This window comes from Heteronotia binoei, chromosome 11 (assembly GCF_032191835.1).
Source record: "Heteronotia binoei isolate CCM8104 ecotype False Entrance Well chromosome 11, APGP_CSIRO_Hbin_v1, whole genome shotgun sequence".
NCBI lineage: Eukaryota > Metazoa > Chordata > Lepidosauria > Squamata > Gekkonidae > Heteronotia > Heteronotia binoei.
The window spans coordinates 80,817,635-80,830,727 of record NC_083233.1 but is presented as its reverse complement, the minus strand read 5'-3'; the positions used below and the strand labels follow the sequence as shown (position 1 = coordinate 80,830,727).

General features: G+C 50.1%; 3 non-coding genes across 3 annotated transcripts; all 3 read right to left on the bottom strand.

The window, feature by feature from the left end:
• Positions 1 to 5,809: 5,809 nt before the first annotated feature.
• LOC132579771 (U1 spliceosomal RNA) lies at positions 5,810 to 5,973 on the bottom strand. The gene has a single exon (XR_009555995.1). It is a non-coding gene; the product is annotated as a U1 spliceosomal RNA (small nuclear RNA).
• Positions 5,974 to 9,730: 3,757 nt separating this feature from the next.
• On the bottom strand, positions 9,731 to 9,894 carry LOC132579770 (U1 spliceosomal RNA). The gene has a single exon (XR_009555994.1). It is a non-coding gene; the product is annotated as a U1 spliceosomal RNA (small nuclear RNA).
• A 1,132-nt stretch (positions 9,895 to 11,026) lies between these two features.
• LOC132579769 (U1 spliceosomal RNA) lies at positions 11,027 to 11,190 on the bottom strand. Its single transcript, XR_009555993.1, has one exon. It is a non-coding gene; the product is annotated as a U1 spliceosomal RNA (small nuclear RNA).
• Positions 11,191 to 13,093: the final 1,903 nt, after the last annotated feature.

Here is a 13,093-nt window from a genome sequence, read left to right as displayed (position 1 = left end):
AGCCAGGCAAAAAGGCACACCCCCCCACCACCACCACAATCGGTCCATTTCACGACCCCAGATTTCCCTTCTATGGAGAAAACACCTGCAGCCCCTTCACTTCTGCAAGCCAGCCAGCGGGCTTGAAGAATGCATCTAAAGTTAAAGTGGCTTTCTTTCCACCCCTCTCTCCCAGACGTCCCTGGGTCTGCAGTTGCCACCTCCAGCCGGGAAATCCCCAGTCTGGGGATGGGGGGGGGGGATCTGACTCCCAGAGCCCGCCCTCCCTCCCTCTGCCAGAAGGGGAGGGGTCACTCCTGGAGGCCTCCCGGTCCCAACTGGAGGTTGGCAACCCTGCTCGGCTCCTTCGCGGGGGCCCCGCCCGGGCTGAGGCCTCCGGAAGCCAACCAGCTAGCGACCCTCAGGTGGGCCCCTCGGCCGGGGAAGGAGCCGCGCCGCCTGCCACTCACCCCCGCCGCCGCCGTCGTCGTTCCGGCCGCCCTCTGCCCGCTCCCTCAGACCCGCCGCGCTTCCTCACTCGCCCCTGCCCTCCCATTGGACGGCGCCGCCCCGTCGTCCGCAACTTCCCGGCGCTCATTCGCAGGCAGCCCCATCGAGCACGCCCTCCCCGCTCTGCGATTGGCCCAAGCGGACGCCCGTCCAGAAGGGGAACTTTGGCCTTTTCCTTTCGCTCAGCCTCTGGCTCACGCTCTTCCTCGCCGCCGGAGCCCGAGGCGCAGACGGCAGCTGATTGGCTGCGACGCACGTCACCGAGGAGCGCGCCACGCCCACTCCACCTCCGGAGTTTGGGATTAGCCGGAGCTCCCAGAGCAGGGAGGGGCAAACCGTGGCTCGCGCAGGAGCCGCGTCATGTGACTCTTCTATGCCTATTGTGTGGCTCTTGAAGCCCCGCTGCCCATCAGCCGGCTTGGAGAAGAAGGCAGTTCTCTTTTTGGGGGGTAATTAACTGTTTATTGGAGTTTTCCAATACAAAAAACAAACAAGATTGCAAAGGAACAAAATAGGAGTCCATTGCACCTTTAAGACCAACTTAGTTTTATTCAGAACGTAAGCTTTCGTGTGCTAGGTGGCCATCTGACAGCAATGAAGATCCTGTAAATTTAGGAGGTGTTTGTGAGTTTCCTGCCTTGTGCAGGGGGTTGGACTAGATGACCCTGGAGGTCCCTTCCGACTCTAGGATTCTATGACCGTTAGAGCGGTTCCTCAGTGGAGCAGGCTTTCCCGGGAGGTGGTGGGCTCTCCTTCCTTGGAGGTTTTTCAACAGAGGCTAGATGGCCATCTGACAGCAATGAAGATCCTGTGAATTTAGGGGGAGGTGTTTGTGAGTTTCCTGCATTGTGCAGGGGATTGGACTAGATGACCCTGGAGGTCCCTTCCAACTCTGTGCTTCTAAGAACTTCCTGACCATTAGAGTGGTTCCTCAGTGGAACAGGCTTTCCCGGGAGGTGGTGGGCTCTCCTTCCTTGGAGGTTTTTCAACAGAGGCTAGATGGCCATCTGACAGCAATGAGGATCCTGTAAATTTAGGGGGGGGGGGGGTGTTTGTGCGTTTCTTGCATTGTGCAGGGGGTTGGACTAGATGACCCTGGAGGTCCCTTCCGACTCTAGGATTCTATGACCGTTAGAGCGGTTCCTCAGTGGAGCAGGCTTTCCCGGGAGGTGGTGGGCTCTCCTTCCTTGGAGGTTTTTCAACAGAGGCTAGATGGCCATCTGACAGCAATGAGGATCCTGTAAATTTAGGGGGGGGGGGTGTTTGTGCGTTTCTTGCATTGTGCAGGGGGTTGGACTAGATGACCCTGGAGGTCCCTTCCAACTCTAGGATTCTATGACTGTTAGAGCGGTTCCTCAGTGGAACAGGCTTCCTCGGGAGATGGTGGGCTCTCCTTCTTTGGAGGTTTTTCAACAGAGGCTAGATGGCCATCTGACAGCAATGAAGATCCTGTGAATTTAGGGGGAGGTATTTGTGAGTTTCCTGCATTGTGCAGGGGGTTGGACTAGATGACCCTGGAGGTCCCTTCCACCTCTAGGATTCTATGACCGTTAGAGCGGTTCCTCAGTGGAGCAGGCTTTCCCAGGAGGTGGTGGGCTCTCCTTCCTTGGAGGTTTTTCAACAGAAGCTAGATGGCCATCTGACAACAATGAAGATCCTGTGAATTTAGGGGGAGGTGTTTGTGAGTTTCCTGCCTTGTGCAGGGGGTTGGACTAGATGACCCTGAAGGTCCCTTCCAACTCTACAATTCTATGATTCTATCCTGTGAATTTAGGGGGCGGTGTTTGTGAGTTTTCTGCATTGTGAAGGTGGTTGGACTAGATGACCCTAGAGATCCCTTCCAGCTCTATGATTCTATGCATGCACACTTCTTCAGACGTCTGAAGAAGTGTGCATGCACACAAAAGTTTACGTTCTGAATAAAATTAAGTTGGTCTTAAAGGTGCAATTGGCTCCTATTTTGTTCTACTACTTCAGACCAACACGGCTGTCTATTTGGATCTAAGATTGCAAAGGAACAAGGATGTAAATAACATTGCAGTGTAATAATATTGACAAGGGCCAGGGGTGGAATTCTAGCAGGAGCTCCTTTGCATATTAGGCCACACACCCCTGATGTAGCCAATCCTCCAAGAGCTTAAAAGGTAAAGGTAATCCCCTGTGCAAACACCAGTTATTTTCGACTCTGGGGTGACATTGCTTTCACAACGTTTTCATGGCAGACTTTTGACGGGGTGGTTTGCCATTGCCTTCCCCAGTCATCTACGCTTTCCCCCCCAGCAAGCTGGGTACTCATTTGACCAACCTCGGAAGGATGGAAGGCTGAGTCAACCTGGAGCCGGCTACCTGAGCCAGCTTTCTCTGGGATCGAACTCAGGTCGTGAGCAGAGGGCTCCGACGGCAGTATTGCAGTGGTAGAGCATCTGCTTGGTAAGCAGAAGGTCCCAGGTTCAATCCCTGGCATCTCCAAAAAAGGGTCCAGGCAAAGAGGTGTGAAAAAAGGGTCCAGGTAAAGAGGTGTGAAAAACCTCAGCTTGAGACCCTGGAGAGCCACTGCCAGTCTGAGCAGACAATACTGACTTTGATGGACCGAGGGTCTGATTCAGTACAAGGCAGCTTCATATGTTCATATTTTATCATGACTGTTAGCCGCCCAGAGTCTGGTCGTGGAGTGAGCGGCATATAAATCTAAAGTAAATTAATTCATGAATTAAATCCCTTTGCCAAGCCAAACCAGCCAGAGGCTTGAAGAAAGCATTTAAAGTGAAAGTTGTTTTCCTTCCACCTCTCCTTTCCCCAATCTATTTTCCTTCCTTCCTTCCTTCCTTCCTTCCTTCCTTCCTTCCTTCCTTCCTTCCTTCCTTCCTTCCTTCCTTCCTTCCTTCCTCCTACCTACCTACAGCTGACATTTGTTCTACGTGGCTCGTATTTTAAGCAAGTTTGACCACCCCTGGTCTTAAATCTATTTGAAACAGAGATGACAAACAGCACCAAAAAAAAAAAGACACAACATGTGATGTAATTAACAGAACGTCCAGGCAAAGTATAAAAATATTCCATTGGACTCTTGATTTTTAAAGCACTAGGTGCCTGGCAAACTGCCAAGGGAAGGGCATTCAACAGCCTAGTGCCACCACAAAAGAGGCCCTGTCTTTGTTCTCCATTCACCGGATCATGCTGCCAATATAGAGCAGGGCCTCAGAGGCTGCTCTTAATTAGTGGCAAAAGGTGACCCTTTAAGCACCATTTGTCCTTTCTTCCCTATTTATTTTTCCTTGGTTGGATAACTGTCGCTTCTGAGAGGCATCAGGATGTCTTAATCCTGTTCTCAGGTGTGCCAGGAATTCACAATAAAGGTGGCAGTCAATGACAAGCTGGAACTCCATTGTAAAGCACACCGATTCACAGAAATGCACACAGATAGAGGACTTTAGTAACACTTCATTGCCAAACAGCAATAACAAGCTAAGTTCACAGGGGCGTCATATGTTTGGATTTAATTGGAGATGTGGGGAAACAGAAAAGCAATAAATATGTCTAAATATGAGAGGGGTGTGTAAAAGTGTCCTGCTTAGGTCCTGGACCTGAACCAATTCCGCAGGACTTGCAAAACATTTCTTTTTCAGTTGGCATTTGAGACAGAACCTGATTAACTAACGAACAGACGCTTAGCCATCTTATGTACATCAGGATTACATCATTTTAGCACCTATTTTTATATGTTTTATCTATTTTAATTAATTTATTTGTAATTGATATTTAAACTGTTATGTTTTATGTGAATCATGGGACTCCCATGTCTGTTATACTGTTTAATGTGAATCATGGGACTCCCATGTCTGTTAGCCGCCCTGAGCCCGCCTGGCGGGGAGGGCGGGATATAAAAATAAAATATTATTATTATTATTTAGTGGTTACACTTCATTCATCTCCTCTCATCCTTTTCTTAGGGATCAAGGAATACATTCCAATATATCGCATTGCACTATAGTGCAGTCACTAATTCCAGTTGTGGACTACCGAAAAGAAAAACCAGTGGGCTCCAGATCAAATTGAGCCTGAGTCCCTAGAGGTTTTGAGTCCAGCATCAGCTGAGCAAACTGACCCTATTGTACTTCGGTTACATTATGAGAAAAGAATTACTAGAAAAAGCAGAATAAAGTAAACTTCCAGTAGCATCTTTAAGACCAACAAAATTTTGTTCAAGATAGAAGCTTTCGTGTGTACACACACACATATTGCGTGGCTCTTGAAGCCCCCATTGCCCAGTCAGCTGACTTGGAGAAGGCATTAGTCTCTTAAATCATGTCTCCCAGCCAAGCTACCTGGCAGCTTAGAAAGTGCTTTTAAAGTTGCTTTCTTTCTACCTCTCCCTTCCTCATCTATTTATTTTCCTTCCTTCCTTCCTTCCTTCCTTCCTTCCTTCCTTCCTTCCTTCCTTCCTTCCTTCCTTCCTTCCTTCCTCTTGTGGCTCTCAGACATCTGATGTTCATGTCTTGTGGCTCTCAAACATCTGATGTTTATTCTATAAGGCTCTTATGTTAAGCAAGTTTGGCCATGACTACCCCAACACGGCTTCATAGAAAAGACAGTAACAGTAGGCAAAAGTAGGCATACGAAAGCTTTGTACCACTATTCCAAACCCCACCAGCTCTATGCGGCTCTGCTTACTGTACCTCATTCCTCGTCTGAAGAAGCGTGCATGCACGCGAAAGCTTACGTTCGGAATAAAACTAAGTTGGTCTTTAAAGGGGCAATGGACTCCTATGTTGAAAAAAACTTAGTTGGTCTTAAAGGTGCCACTTGTCTACTGCGTTGTTGTTGCTTCAGACCAACCCGGCTGTCTACTGGGATCCCTCTAGTTGGCAAAATTGAAAGCAGCAGGAAAACGAGACGGAGTGAAGCAACTCGAGACAGCACATGCCCAAATAAGGGGGGGGAAGAGGAAATAACAAAACAAAACGTGCAGGTAATTAAGTTGGAATAGCAGATTGATGGCCAGGCACTAAACCCATTAAGTAGCCTGGGCGTTAAGTGCAATAAATGAGAGTCTCTTGTAATGTGAGCTCTGGGTTAAAATGAGGGGAGAGGTTTCTTAGAGGCTTGATTTAAACATGTCGCGCACACATAAACATGATTCTAGTTCATTAGAAAAAAAAATACATTAAAATATAGTGGAAGATGGCTAGTATATGTAGCGAAATAATCAGATAATAATTAGATGAGGAACGGCCAAAGAATAAAAACAGGCGGGAAAAAGCATCTAGTTGCCGTGAAAAGAAACCATCGAAACCAATTCTATCTTTGCACCCAGGCCGCTCAGGGGAAAGCGCGCACGCAGTCCCCCACTACCACAAATTATGCAGTCGAGTTTCCCGCATTTGGGGAAATCGCAGGGGTCAGCACGCCCGCAGTGCAATGGGCGAGCCTCACCCTGGGAAAACCACCTTCTTGATCATGGTGTCTCCCCTGCCAGGTAAGTATGAGTTCCTCCCGCCCCGCCAGCCCCTCGCCTCTCCCCCGCACTGCCCTCCAACACACGGTGGCCCCACACCCCACCCCTGCCCCCCACCTCCGCCCAACACCCCGGCGACGCCTGTCAAGCTGCCAGGCTGCAAGCCGCAAAACAGGTCCGGGGGCGGGCGAGGGGAGCCCCCATCTGCCCCTGGCTTCCCCCCCACAATGCTTTGCTTGTAGGTTCATTTGCATGTCCCCGCCCGGCTCTCGCGGCTGCCTTTGGGCAGCAATTCTGCACTTCTGCGCGGGCGACTGCAGCCCATAGGAGCTCCAGGGCATCCTGCCGTCCCCATCGGGGAAGAAGAAAAGGATTAAGCAAGTCTGGCCACGACGACCCCAACACGGCTTCATAGAAAAGACAGCAACAGTAGGCAAAAGTAGGCATACGAAAGCTTTGCGCCACTATTCCAAACCCCACCAGCTCTATGTGGCTCTGCTTACTGTCCCTCATTCCTCGTCTGAAGAAGCGGGCGTGCACACGAAAGCTTGCGTTCGGAATAAAACTAAGTTGGTCTTTAAAGGTGCAATCGACTCCTATTTTGAATAAAACTTAGTTGGTCTTAAAGGTGCCCTTGTCTACTACTTTGTTCTGTAGACATGGCTGTCTACTGGGAGTTTAGAGTTGGGAGTGAGCAGTGAAGTGGCCAAGTTTGCGGATGACACTAAATTGTTCAGGGTGGTGAGAACCAGAGAGGATTGTGAGGAACTCCAAAGGGATCTGTTGAGGCTGGGTGAGTGGGCGTCAACGTGGCAGATGCGGTTCAATGTGGCCAAGTGCAAAGTAATGCACATTGGGGCCAAGAATCCCAGCTACAAATACAAGTTGATGGGGTGTGAACTGGCAGAGACAGACCAAGAGAGAGATCTTGGGGTCATGGTAGATAATTCACTGAAAATGTCAAGACAGTGTGCGTTTGCAATAAAAAAGGCCAACGCCGTGCTGGGAATTATTAGGAAGGGAATTGAAAACAAATCAGCCAGTATCATAATGCCCCTGTATAAATCGATGGTGCGGTCTCATTTGGAGTACTGTGTGCAGTTCTGGTCGCCGCACCTCAAAAAGGATATTATAGCATTGGAGAAAGTCCAGAAAAGGGCAACTAGAATGATTAAAGGGCTGGAACACTTTCCCTATGAAGAAAGGTTGAAACGCTTGGGGCTCTTTAGCTTGGAGAAACGTCGACTGCGGGGTGACATGATAGAGGTTGACAAGATAATGCATGGGATGGAGAAAGTTGAGAAAGAAGTCCTTTTCTCCCTTTCTCACAATACGAGAACTCGTGGGCATTTGATGAAATTGCTGAGCAGACAGGTTAAAACGGATAAAAGGAAGTCCTTCTTCACCCAAAGGGTGATTAACATGTGGAATTCACTTAACATAAGAACATAAGAGAAGCCATGTTGGATCAGGCCAATGGCCCATCCAGCCCAACACTCTGCGGCACACAGTGGCAAAAAAAATTATTTATATATATAAAAAATTATTTATATATATAAATTTTTTGCCACTGTGGCTAATAGCCACTGATGGACCTCTGCTCCATATTTTTATCTAAACCCCTCTTGAAGGTGGCTATGCTTGTAGCCGCCACCACCTCCTGTGGCAGTGAATTCCACATGTTAATCACCCTTTGGGTGAAGAAGGACTTCCTTTTATCCGTTTTAACCTGTCTGCTCAGCAATTTCATCGAACGCTGACGAGTTCTCGTATTGTGAGAAAGGGAGAAAAGTACTTCTTACTCAACTTTCTCCATCCCATGCATTATCTTGTCAACCTCTATCATGTCACCCCGCAGTCGATGTTTCTCCAAGCTAAAGAGCCCGAAGCGTTTCAACCTTTCTTCATAGGGAAGGTGTTCCAGCCCTTTAATCATTCTAGTTGCCCTTTCCTGCACTTTCTCCAGTGCTATAAAGGGGCAATCTTTAAAGGTGCAATCGACTCCTATTTTGAAAAAAACTTAGTTGGTCTTAAAGGTGCCCTTGTCTGCTACTTTGTTCTGTTGCTTCAGACCAACCCGGCTGTCTACTGGAATCCCTCTATTTGGCAAAATTGAAAGCAGCAGGAAAACGAGACGGAGTGAAGCAACTCGAGACAGCACATGCCCAAATAAGGGGGGGAAAGAGGAAATAACAAAACAAAACGTGCAGGTAATTAAGTTGGAATAGCAGATTGATGGCCAGGCACTAAACCCATTAAGTAGCCTGGGCGTTAAGTGCAATAAATGAGAGTCTCTTGTAATGTGAGCTCTGGGTTAAAATGAGGGGAGAGGTTTCTTAGAGGCTTGATTTAAACATGTAACACACATATTTTATTTATTTTTTATTTATTTTTATTTATTTAAGATTTATATCCCGCCCTTCCCACAAGTGGCTCAGGGCGGCTTCCAATAGTAGATCCATCAAAATTACACATATAAAGGGATCCATATTTAAAACAGATAAAACAGATAAAACCCTAGTTATTAATACACATAAATATTTCAGCTATATATAAAAGGAATCCAGCAAGTTACAGTAAAATTCTCAAGCTAAGTAAAGGCTAGCCGGAAGAGGGTCGTCTTACAGGCCCTGCGGAACTGAACAAGGTCCCGCAGGGCCCTCACCTCTTCCGGCAGCTGATTCCACCATGTAGGGGCCATAACAGAGAAAGCCCTTTCTCTGGTGGACTTCAACCGGGCTTCCTTCGGCCCAGGGATAGTAAGGAGATTTTGTGTTCCCGACCTCAGTACTCTCTGGGGAACGTGCGGGGAAAGACGGTCCTTCAGGTAGACAGGTCCCAAGCCATATAGGGCTTTAAAGGTAATAACCAGCACCTTGTACCGGACTCGGTATATTACTGGAAGCCAGTGCAGGGTCCGAAGACCCGGCTGAATGTGTTCCCGCTTTGGGAGACCTAATAACAGCCGGGCCGCGGCATTCTGCACCAGCTGCAATTTCCGAGTTCGGGACAGGGGCAGCCCCATGTAGAGGGCATTACAGTAGTCTAACCTCGAGGTGACCGTGGCGTGGATCACTGTTGCTAGGTCGTCGCGCTCCAAAAAGGGGGCCAACTGCCTTGCCCGCCTAAGATGAAAAAACGCGGACTTGGCAGCGGCTGCTATCTGAGCCTCCATCTTTAGGGAAGGCTCCAACAGCACCCCCAAGCTCCTGACCCTGTCCGCCGCTATCAGCGGCGCACCGTCAAAGGCTGGTAGGGGGATTCCCCCTTCCGGACCACGGCGACCCAAGCAAAGGACCTCTGTCTTCGCAGGATTAAGCTTCAGCCCGCTCAGTCTGAGCCATTCAGCCACGGCATATAGTGCCCGGTCTAGATTTTCCGGGACGCAGGTCGGCTGGCCATCCATCAATAGATAGAGCTGGGTGTCATCAGCATACTGATGGCACCCTAGCCCGTACCTTCGGGCAATCTGGGCAAGAGGTCGCATATAGATGTTAAATAACATCGGGGAGAGAACCGCCCCTTGAGGCACACCGCAGTCAAGTGTGCACCTCCGGGACAGCTCCCCCCCAACTGCGACATATAAACATGATTCTAGTTCATTAGAAAAAAGAATACATTAAAATATAGTGGAAGATGGTTAGTATATGTAGCGAAATAATCAGAGAATAATTAGATGAGGAACGGCCAAAGAATAAATACAACTGTTTAGATAAAAAAAAGCATCTCGTTGCCGTTAAAGAGGGAAATCATTGAAACTAATTCTATCTTTGCACCCAGGCCGCTCAGGGGAAAGCGCGCACGCAGTCCCCCACTACCACAAATTATGCAGTCGAGTTTCCCGCATTTGGGGAAATCGCAGGGGTCAGCACGCCCGCAGTGCAATGGGCGAGCCTCACCCTGGGAAAACCACCTTCTTGATCATGGTGTCTCCCCTGCCAGGTAAGTATGAGTTCCTCCCGCCCCGCCAGCCCCTCGCCTCTCCCCCGCACTGCCCTCCAACACACGGTGGCCCCACACCCCACCCCTGCCCCCACCTCCGCCCAACACCCCGGTGACGCTTGTCAAGCTGCCAGGCTGCAAGCGGCAAAATAGGTCCGGGGGCGGGCGAGGGGAGCCCCCATCTGCCCCGGCTTTCCTTCCCACAATGCTCCGCGCGCGCCTTCATTTGCATGTGCCCGCCCGCCTCTCGCGGCTGCCTTTGGGCAGCAATTCTGCACTTCTGCGCGGGCGACTGCAGCCCATGGGAGCTCCAAGGCATCCTGCCGTCCCCATCGCGGAAGAAGAAAAGGATTAAGCAAGTCTGGCCACGACTACCCCAACACGGCTTCATAGAAAAGACAGCAACAGTAGGCAAAAGTAGGCATATGAAAGCTTTGCGCCACTGTTCCAAACCCCACCAGCTCTATGTGGCTCTGCTTATTGTACCTCATTCCTCGTCTGAAGAAGTGTGCGTGCACACGAAAGCTTGCGTTTGGAATAAAACTAAGTTGGTCTTTAAAGGGGCAATCGACTCCTATGTTGAAAAAAACTTAGTTGGTCTTAAAGGTGCCACTTGTCTACTACGTTGTTGTTGCTTCAGACCAACCCGGCTGTCTACTGGGATCCCTCTATTTGGCAAAATTGAAAGCAGCAGGAAAACGAGACGGAGTGAAGCAACTCGAGACAGCACATGCCCAAATAAGGGGGGGAAAGAGGAAATAACAAAACAAAACGTGCAGGTAATTAAGTTGGAATAGCAGATTGATGGCCAGGCACTAAACCCATTAAGTAGCCTGGGCGTTAAGTGCAATAAATGAGAGTCTCTTGTAATGTGAGCTCTGGGTTAAAATGAGGGGACAGGTTTCTTAGAGGCTTGATTTAAACATGTCGCGCACACATAAACATGATTCTAGTTCATTAGAAAAAAGAATACATTAAAATATAGTGGAAGATGGTTAGTATATGTAGCGAAATAATCAGATAATAATTAGATGAGGAACGGCCAAAGAATAAATACAACTGTTTAGATAAAAAAAGCATCTAGTTGCCGTTAAAGAGGGAAATCATTGAAAGCAATTCTATCTTTGCACCCAGGCCGATCAGGGGAAAGCGCGCACGCAGTCCCCCACTACCACAAATTATGCAGTCGAGTTTCCCGCATTTGGGGAAATCGCAGGGGTCAGCACGCCCGCAGTGCAATGGGCGAGCCTCACCCTGGGAAAACCACCTTCTTGATCATGGTGTCTCCCCTGCCAGGTAAGTATGAGTTCCTCCCGCCCCGCCAGCCCCTCGCCTCTCCCCCGCACTGCCCTCCAACACACGGTGGCCCCACACCCCACCCCTGCCCCCTTCTCCGCCCAACACCCCGGCGACGCCTGTCAAGCTGCCAGGCTGCAAGCCGCAAAACAGGTCCGGGGGCGGGCGAGGGGAGCCCCCATCTGCCCCTGGCTTCCCCCCCACAATGCTTTGCTTGTAGGTTCATTTGCATGTCCCCGCCCGGCTCTCGCGGCTGCCTTCGGGCAGCAATTCTGCACTTCTGCGCGGGCGACTGCAGCCCATGGGAGCTCCAGGGCATCCTGCCGTCCCCATCCGGGAAGAGGAAAAGGGGCGGGCTCTTGCGGGTCTCTAGCAGATAAAAACCAGCCCGGGGAGACTTTTCAGACCCACCAAGTTTCATCCCGGACCTAAGCTTTGGTGCGCCTTCTGCTTTATCATCGCTCTTCTGCCAGCTCTTTATTCGGCAGGAAATGACACTGCAGGAATGGCGTGCACCCGATCAGGACATGCGGAAGCTGAGTTGAGAGATTTCTCTTCCCATCAGGCATTTTGGAGGCTGCGGAGTCCCAGGAGAAAGCCACTGAAAACTTCTCCGTTCCTGATGTTTTTAAGCGTGGGACCAATCCCCCCCCTCCCCTCAAAGATCTCAATTCACAAATGGAAAGTTTTGGATCCCATAGGTGAGTTCTGCGACCAGTGGGGTCTCCCGCCGCCCCTCCCCCGAGAGCTTTGGTGGGCTCTTGTGCCAAAGCCCCCTGGCTCAGAGTGGTAAAGCTGCAGTACTGCAGTCGGAGCCCTCTGCTCACGGCCGGAGTTCGATCCCGGTGGCAGCTGGGTTCAGGTAGCCGGCTCCAGGTCGACTCAGCCTTCTGTCCTTCTGAGGTCGTTCAAATGAGTCCCCAGCTTGCTGGGGGGAAAGTGTAGACTGAGGAAGGCAATGGCAAACCACCCCGTAAAAAGTCTGCTGTGAAAACGTTGTGAAAGCAACGTCACCCCAGAGTCGAAAACAACTGGTGCTTGCACAGGGGACCTTTCCTTTCCTTTTGTAAGAGCCCCGTGGCGCAGAGTGTTAAAGCTGAAGGACTGCAGTCTGAACTCTCTGCTCATGACCTGAGTTCAATCCCCGACGGAAGCTGGGTTTTCAGATAGCCGGCTCCAGGTTGACTCAGCCTTCCATCCTTCCGAGGTCGGTGAAACGAGTCCCCAGCTTGCTGGGGGGAAAGGGTAGATGACTGAGGAAGGCAATGGCAAACCACCCCGTCAAAAGTCTGCCGTGAAAACGTTGTGAGAGCAACGTCACCCCAGAGTTGGAAACGACTGGCACTTGCACAGGGGACTGCCTTTACCTTGTGCCAGAGGAAAGCACCAGTAAGAAAGCAAACCTTTCTGCCTGTGCTCTGGGCTTGTGCAGGCTTTCCATTCCAGGGGCAGCCCTTGCCGAATCTGGGTTGGATACAGCCCTACACTGTTCGGAAACCCTCCCCCGGGCCAGTCAGCCATAAGGGGTGTCATGGGAGGAGGGCATGGGCTCGTTGAATTTAAGCATGGATGCAAACCCTTGTAGACATAACTCTCTCCAACAGAAAGGAAAAAACGTAAGACGTGCAGTGGCCGAAGGGTGGAAAGAAGATGAAGAAGAAGAAGATATTGGATTTATATCCCGCCCTCCACTCCGAAGAGTCTCAGAGCGGCTCACAATCTCCTTTCCCTTCCTCCCCCACAACAGACACCCTGTGAGGTAGAAGAAGATATTGGATTTATATCCCACCCTCCACCCCGAAGAGTCTCAGAGCGGCTCACAATCTCCTTTCCCTTCCTCCCCCACAACAGACACCCTGTGAGGTAGATGAAGATCTTGGATTTATATCCCGCCCTCCACTCTGAAGAGTC